The sequence below is a fragment of the Podarcis cretensis genome (genome assembly GCF_951804945.1).
Source record: "Podarcis cretensis genome assembly, chromosome: 12".
In the NCBI taxonomy this organism is placed as follows: Eukaryota; Metazoa; Chordata; class Lepidosauria; order Squamata; family Lacertidae; genus Podarcis; species Podarcis cretensis.
The window spans coordinates 2,532,426-2,540,809 of record NC_137181.1 but is presented as its reverse complement, the minus strand read 5'-3'; the positions used below and the strand labels follow the sequence as shown (position 1 = coordinate 2,540,809).

General features: G+C 46.2%; 1 long non-coding RNA gene across 1 annotated transcript; it reads left to right on the top strand.

The window, feature by feature from the left end:
• Positions 1-3,865: 3,865 nt before the first annotated feature.
• On the top strand, positions 3,866-7,043 carry LOC307199378. Its single transcript, XR_013831947.1, has 2 exons — positions 3,866-6,210; positions 6,244-7,043. It is a non-coding gene; the product is annotated as an uncharacterized lncRNA (long non-coding RNA).
• Positions 7,044-8,384: the final 1,341 nt, after the last annotated feature.

Here is an 8,384-nt window from a genome sequence, read left to right as displayed (position 1 = left end):
ACTGGTCATTAATAAAGGGAAAAACCCCAAAATCAAATAAACAAACACAATCTCTTTCTCCTTTTAGCCATCCGGCCAGAGACCTAATGCTGACTTTTTTCACATGCTCATTTAAACTGACCCAGACTCAACTGATCACATGCCCTTCAAAGGACCCCTGTTGCTGGGGGAATTTTCCGTTGCCTAGCAACTGTTCAAAGCCATTACAGGTTTATTCTAATCTAGAATATTCCAACAGCCCCCCCCCCCAGCTTGAAATACTGCCATGGACACCTGGTAATTTTATTTTATTTCTTTACTCGGTAAGACCCAATTCCATAGTCGGCATTTTAAATTTCACAGCAGCCAATGGCCCAATTTCAGTGGTTCTGGGGAGGGGGAGGGATGGTGTGGGAGGAGGGGCAGGCCGGGCAAGGGGCACATGGCACAGGCAGTTAGTGACCAGCCCCTCCTCCAACCTGGGGAATTGTGGTTGTCATATCAGCCAGCCTTTGGATCCACAACTGCTGCTGTTGAATGCCAGGTCGGCCCAGAATAAAATCTCCCTCATCCATTATCTGATTATGGATGAGGAGGCTGGTCTGGCTTGTATCACACAGACCTGGGTGGGTCAACAGGGTGGAGTTGGTCTCACCCAGCTGTGCCCACCTGGGTACTCAGTGCAGCATCAGGCCAGAGTTGAGGGTCAGGGAGGGCGAGTTGCTGTGGTCTATAGGTAAAGGGACCCCTGACCATTAGGTCCAGTCGTGACCAACTCTGGGGTTGTGGCGCTCATCTCGCTTTATTGGCTGAGGGAGCCGGCGTACAGCTTCCAGGTCATGTGAACAGCATGACTAAGCCGCTTCTGGTGAACCAGAGCAGCACACGCCGTTTACCTTCCCGCCAGAGCAGTACCTATTTATCTACTTGCACTTTGACGTGCTTTCGAACTGCTAGTTTGGCAGGAGGGACCGAGCAACGGGAGCTCACCCCGTCATGGGGATTTAAACCGCCGACCTCTCAATCGGCAAGCCCTAGGCTCTGTGGTTTAGACCACAGCGCCACCCACGTCTCACTGTGGTCTATAGAGACACTCTATCTCCAGGCTTTCAGTCCAGTTGAGGGTGGGAATCTAGAGTGTGTGCTCCTCACATTGGGGAAATGGGACAGATTAGGGATTCTGTTGGTTTACTGCCCAGCAGTCTCCCTGCCTGAGATGATAGAGCTGGTCTCAGAGGTGGTGTTGAAGACTCCGAGACTGCTGGATCTGGGAGACTTCAACATCCATGCCAAGGCAGCCGGCTCTGGGGCGGCTCAGGACTTCATGGCTGCCATAATGACCGTGGAGCTGTCCCAACATGTCACTGGACCAACACCACATGGCAGGCCACACTCTGGACCTTGTTTTCTCGGCTGAGCAGGAAGAGGGTGATCTGAGGGTGGGAGACATTGACATCAGTCCCTTGTCATGTTCTGATCACTTCTTGTTAAGATTTAGGATGTTAACACTTTCCCCCCTCCACAGAGGCGGGGGACCTACAGTCGTGCCCCGCAAGACGAACGCCTCGCAAGACGGAAAACCTGCTAGACGAAAGGGTTTTCCGTTTTGGAGGTGCTTCGCAAAACGAATTTCCTATGGGCTTGCTTCGCAAGACAAAAATGTCTTGCGAGTTCCTGCGGGTTTTTTCCCCTCCCCCCCTTTTTCTAAGCCGCTAAGCCGCTTATCCGCTAAGCCGCTAAAAGCCGCTAATAGCGCTAATAGCACTAATCCGCTAAGCCGTCAATGGGCTTGCTTCGCAAGACGAAAAAACTGCTAGACGAAGAGACTTGCGGAACGGATTCTTTTCGTCTTGCGAGGCACCGCTGTATTAGGAAGGCCGGCCCTTGGAGACTGATGGATCCAGTGGGGTTCCAAACGGTTCTGGGGGTTTTTCCGGCTGATATGACTGGTGGTCCTTGTCAAAGCTCTGGCTGACCTCTGGAACACCCGAATGGCTTGGGTTATTGATATGATTGCCTGTGAGTGCCCTCTCCCACCTTGTGGAGCCCAATTGGCCCCCTGGTATACTCCAGAGCTTAAGATGAGGAAACAAGCTGGGAGACAGCTTTAACGCAAGGGGAGGAACGATCTGAATGAATGCAACTGAACACTGGTAAAGGCTCATTATCGAGCCTACCCAGTGGCAGTGAAGGCAGCAAAGAAAGTCTACTTTGCTGCCTCCATTGCATCCCTGTTATGTCATCCAGCAGAACTTTTCTGGGTTGTACGGGGCCTTTTACAGCCTGACCCAAAGGAGGTGATAGAACCAACGGTAGCTCGCTGTGACTTGTTTGCAAAGCGTTTTGAGGATAATTGAAATTGGAATACTTTATTGTCACTTGTACAACTTGTATACTGTACAGTGAGATTACACAAGCACCCCCCACTCAGCTCTCTTAGCCTTAATTCCCCTCGTTTACTGACGCACACCTACCAAACCCGAAAGTCAGTTGCCCTATTGTTATTTTTTTATTCGGCAGTCTAACTGCCCAGGGATAGAAGCTGTTCTTCACCCTGTTGAAACAAAATTTAAAAATTCCTTCCAGTAGCACCTTAAAGACCAACTAAGTTAGTTCTTGGTATGAGCTTTCGTGTGCATGCACACGAAAGCTCATACCAAGAACTAACTTAGTTGGTCTTTAAGGTGCTAATGGAAGGAATTTTTTAATTTTGTTTTAACTATGGCAGACCAACACGGCTACCTATCTGTAACTTCACCCTGTTGGTGTGACTAATCCTGCTTCTATATCTTCTGCCCAAGGGCAGGAGATCAAGAAAGTGCCGGCCAGGGTGTGAATCATCCCTGAGAATTTTCCTCACTCTCCTGAGGCAACGTTCTTCTGCGATGTCATCCAGCGGATTCACGGGACAGCCCATAATATCTTGTGCTGTATTCACCACCCTCTGTAGGCACTTCCTATCAGATGATGTCAAACCAGCATACCACACCGTGATGCAGTATGAAAGGACACTTTCTATTGTGGACCGGTAGAAGGAGATAATCAAATGTTGATTGACATCATTCTTTTGCAATACTGTTGGAGTCTCTGTTGCGCTTTCTTAACCACTTGGGTTGTATTGATTTTCCAAGTAAAATCACTTTCATCCACCAAGACCTTGACTCTGCTGTTATAGCAGATGAATCTCATGGGGTGTCCAGAGCACAGTCTAGTCCTGTTGTGTTGGATGAGTTTCAGTTGCTAAGGCTTGAGGATGTGGACAAGGTGCTTGGATCAATCAGGGCGACCACCTTGCCCCTCTTGGCTGATCTAAACCAGCAGGGAGGGAACAGCTGGCTGGGCCAGGGAGGTGGAAACCTACCTACCGGTAACTACCAGCCAGTTGCTAATCTTTCCTGGGCAAGGTTCTGGAGCGAGTGGCCGCAGACCAGATCCAGATACAGTGGTGCCCCGCAAGATGAACGCCTCGCAAGACGGAAAACCCGCTAGAAGAAAGGGTTTTCCGTTTTGGAGGCACTTCACAAAACGAATTTCCCTATGGGCTTGCTTCGCAAGACGAAAATGTCTTGTGAGTTCCTGCGGGTTTTTTCCCCTTTTCCCCCCCTTTTCCTAAGCCCTAAGCCGCTTATCAGCTGATCCGCTAAAAGCCGCTAAACCGCTAATAGCGCTAATCCACTAAGCTGTCAATGGGCTTGCTTCACAAGACGAAAAAACCACTATACGAAGAGCCTCACGGAACGGATTGATTTCGTCTTGCGAGGCACCACTGTACTTTTGGAAGAAACTGATTTTCTGAATCCATTTCAATTGGGGTTTAGGCCTGGTTTTGGCACAGAAGTTGCTTTGGTTGCCCTGTATGATGACCTCTGTCAAGAGGTTAATTGTTCACCACCTCTCAGTGGCTTTCAATACCATCAACCATGGTATCCTTCTGGAGCGACTCTAGGGGTGGATGGCACCGCTATACAGTGGTTCCAGTCCTACTGAGATGGTCGTTCCCAGAGGGTGCTACTTGGGGAGTGCTTTTCAGCCCTGTGGAACCTTCAATGTGGGGTTCCACAGGGCTCAATCCTTTTTGTGTGTCTGTGTGGTTACTTTAGATTTTTGTTTTTGTTTTAATTTTTATTTATTTATTTATTTATACTTATACATCAAACAAACAAGCATTGAATAAAACGAACAAATAATACAAAACCAGAAGAAAATACAAAAGCAAAATTACAAGGATATAAACATAATAACATAAACTAAAATTGAAAATATAAAACATTATATTCTCCTAAAAATAAAAAAACGAAAAATAATACACAAAAAAATGAAGCTTCACTACAGGTGCTCTGCGTGACTTAAGCTTCACTGCACACATCACATTCCACAACCTTAGAACATGGTTTCAATGTGATTCCCTTCACACAACCCTGGCATTTTAGCAACAGTTCTAAAATTGACACAAGCTAATCTTCTGTGGTATATAAATGAACACACTGATTATGAGGAGCACAATTAGCAATCGTGGATTTTGCTTGGCTTGGCTTGCTATCTCATCCTTCTTAAGACTGCCCTCCTGAGGCTCAATCACATGTAAGGGATCTTGCAAATGTATCGTAGCATAAAACTCTTCCCTTTTTCTAATTTCACATGCATCACCATCAAAACATATTTCAAATCCTGATGTTGCCAATTTAATCAGACTCAACAAATTAGACTCCAGTTGTGGAACATTAAAAACCTCAAGCACTTCCTTCCTTAAACACTTAAGCTTTACCTTTCCAATGCCAGATACAGGAATGTTACCACCCCAGCTAATGCCATAGCTTGACATTTTACATATAGTTCAAAAAGTCAAATTGTGTCTTATCATTACACATGTGACCCAATGCCCCCAGGTCCAAGACCCACCAACCTGAAGTATTACTCAGTCTTGTGATTAAGGCTTTATTCGTATTGGTGTCACGTTTTCCAGCTTTTGTTCTCCATCTTGCACCCCGGTCTAGTTTCTCTTGCTTGTCCTGTGCTTTCTTCTTCTGTAGCAACAGACAGTCTTTCTTTAGGTTCTCTTTTGAGTCAGAATTAACGCATTTCATCGCTTTAAAGGCTGCAACTTCAACAGTAGTCGCTGTTGTAAACCTGCCACTGTTGCATCTCCCTGAAGATTTACTGCTCATTAGCGCTGACAGTGTCTCTCTGCTGTCAGCCCATTCCTGGCACTTTCCCCATTCAGTCAGCAATTTTCCTGTTATCCATTCACCGGTCAGGTCCTCTTCATCTTTGCCTTCTACTAAAGTCGAAATGGCATAATTTTCATCAAGGCTTGACAGGATTATGTATATTTGGGAGATGGGTGTGAAGTCCAATCCATGCACTCTTAGTTGCCCCAAAAGATCTCCAAGTGTCTGCAAGTGGTCAGGCAAAGACACCCCCTGGCTTTAAATGTTGCTGGTATAATTTGCGAGTCAGTAAAACTTTACTGCCCGGGGTCACACTAAGATAACATTCTGCAAGGCTTTCCACATTGTTTGGCTGTCGTTTGGAAATGGATAATTGAGATCTGTGGAGCCTCAACTCCCAAAGTAATGCTTGCCTGTGCTTTCCCATCATACATTTGCCATTTTTCAAAGTCATCATCATCATCTTCTTCATCTGCAGGATCATTTGGACGACAGTGGATGCCACAAGGTTGAAGCAGATGGATATTTGTGGATGCAAACTGGTTGACATTCACCTTTGGAAGCCCATTGACAGAAGTTGGAAGGCCGAAGCCAAGGACAGAGTTGCCGGGCAGAAGCCAGTGGAGGTGTCTGAGCGGATGCTGTCGGATGGTAGCCATCCCACTCAGCTGTTTGCCTTTCAGGGACGTCCAAAGCCGACGAGGTTTTCCCCAAGACCATCCATGGAAGTCATGAAGAGAACTGCAGGGCTTAAGCCAGCCAGCTTCTGTTTTCTAAAGAAACAAATGCCTTTCTAAATTATTTCTAAATACAAGGTCTTTCTGAAAACAAATTATATGGGAAATCAAGCTCTCTAGGATCATAGGGCACCCCTCCCTGGTAGCCGTGTGTTGTAAGAGAATCTTTCTTTTCCGTATATCCTGGTCGGGTCTCTGTTTATTTCCCGACCGGCTTGAGCCTACAAAATGCGCTCTTTCTGAAGGTCCAGTCTTCCTTAAGAAGCTGAACCCTTTAACAGAACCTCTTTTTCGTTAATTTCACTGTGTCACAGGAAGAAGGGGCTGTATCAACTTGTGACATCACAGGGAGTTGATAGGCCTCAGTTGGTGACATCACAGGGAGTTATAGACATCGGTTAGTGATGAGTGTCATTGCTTTGGTTGTGTTCTATGCGAGCAGGAGCCTTCTCCCAAGGTTTACACTGACCCTTGAACAGCACATTCTCTGTTTGCTGCAAACCTTGGGAGCTAGCAGCATGATCAACTCCTGTGTTTGTCTGGAAGACAGTGAGAAGGCAGAATCCAGAAGTCGCCAGGTAGAGAAAGCAAAGTGGCTGGATTAATACTTGACACGCCAGCAGGAATTTGGACGTTGGTAGACAATCATCAGTGATGAGTGATGACTTTGCATGAAATGGCTGAAACAGGTACCTTCCTGCTCTTGTGTGGCACTCCAGTTGACCATCTGCTGTGGTGAGGTCTGCAGGGCCTGTTCCCTTACAAGGCCTTACAATTGGAAGCCCACTGACAGAAGTTGACAGGGCAAAGTGAGGAGGGAAGTTGTCCAATGCAGCCAGTGGAGGTGTCTAGGTGACAGTGGCTGCCACAAGGCTGAAGCCGGCTGATATTTGTGGATGCAAGCTGGTTGACATTCACCTCTGTTGAGGTGAATTTGGCATGGTCCACACTAAGGACAAAGTTGCCGGGCAGAAGCCAGTGGAGGCATCTGGGAGGATGCTGTCAGATAGTAGCTATCCCACTCAGCTGTTTGCCTTTCAGGGATGTCCGAAGCCAGTGAGGTTTCCCCCGAGACCATCCATGGAAGTCATGAAGAGAACTGCAGGGCTTAAGCTAGCCAGCTTCTGTTTCCTAAATAACTTAATGCCTTTCTAAATTATTTCTAAATGGAAGGTCTATTATATGGGAAATCAAGCTCTCTAGGATCATAGGGCACCCCTCCCTGGTAGCCGTGTCACTGGAAGAAGGGGCTGTATCCACTTGTGACATCACAGGGCGTTACAGATGTCCATTAGTTACATCACAGGGAGTCTGTAGCCCATGGCAACAGCTGGGGGGGCACCTTATTTTTAATTAAAAATAAAAATGACTGCTGAGGTGCCTTCACAACAAAATGTATGTGATTTTTATGAAAGAAATAACAACGGTATTGTTAGGAGTCCAGGTTCCTGTCTTGATAACACAGTAAACGTATGTAATTAAAAGGTAGATTTATTGCAAAAACAAGCAATTGGCTCCAGATGGCTCTAGCCAAGCATCCGGCATCCTCAGTCAGTTGACCCTTCTAAAGAATCCATCCATTTCTGGCAGAATAAACTGGACCTATGACCCTTGCATTTCTTATTTTGTTTCCTGTTAAACACCCTCCCCCGGCAACGACTTCCTGGCTCCTTGGATCCTCTCCAACTTCTTCCTGAGAAGACAGGCTGTCAATCTTCTCCTTCGCGCCTGCCTGTGCCTCTTGAGAGCCCTGTCCGCATTCCAACATGGTCTCTGCAAGAGAAATCTGATCCTGTCGGTTGCAAACTGCGGGCTGCTGCTGGCTGCATTCCTAGGCTGGGAGCTAGCATATTCATGACAGGTATAGTTTTCGCTGGCAGTTTCCCCTCAGTGGAAACTTCTGTGGGGCGGAGAAAGAAAGCGCGTTCATTAGCCAGCCACGCCGTCAGGGGTCCGCCCAGTGCCGCAAGGCACTCCAAGTCGTATCATCCCCTCTCCAGCGCAACCAGAACGACTGTGGATGCCGCGATGGATATTTGTGGATGCAGACTGGTTGACATTCATTCTTGGAAGCCCATTTGGCAGATGTTGACAAGCCACAGCCAGATATTGGATAGTGACATCACAGGGTCTCCGTAGCCAACAGCAACAGCTGAGGGGGCGCACCTCGTTTTTAATTAAAATTAAGAATTAATTAAATAAATTAAAAATTAAATAAATTGACTAAATAAATTAAAAATCGATTAAATAAATTGACTAAATAAATTAAAATCGATTAAATAAATTGATTAAATAAATTAAAAATCGATTAAAAAATAAAAATTGATTAAATAAATTGATTAAATAAATTAAAAATAAATTAATTAAAAATAAAAATGACTGCTGAGGTGCCTCAACAACAAGCTGTATGCAATTTTTATTAGATAAATAGGAACGGAAGAGCTCTCGCCCGCAGCTCAGGAGGAACCTCTGTGGGGCGGAGAAAGAGAGAGCGTCCCAT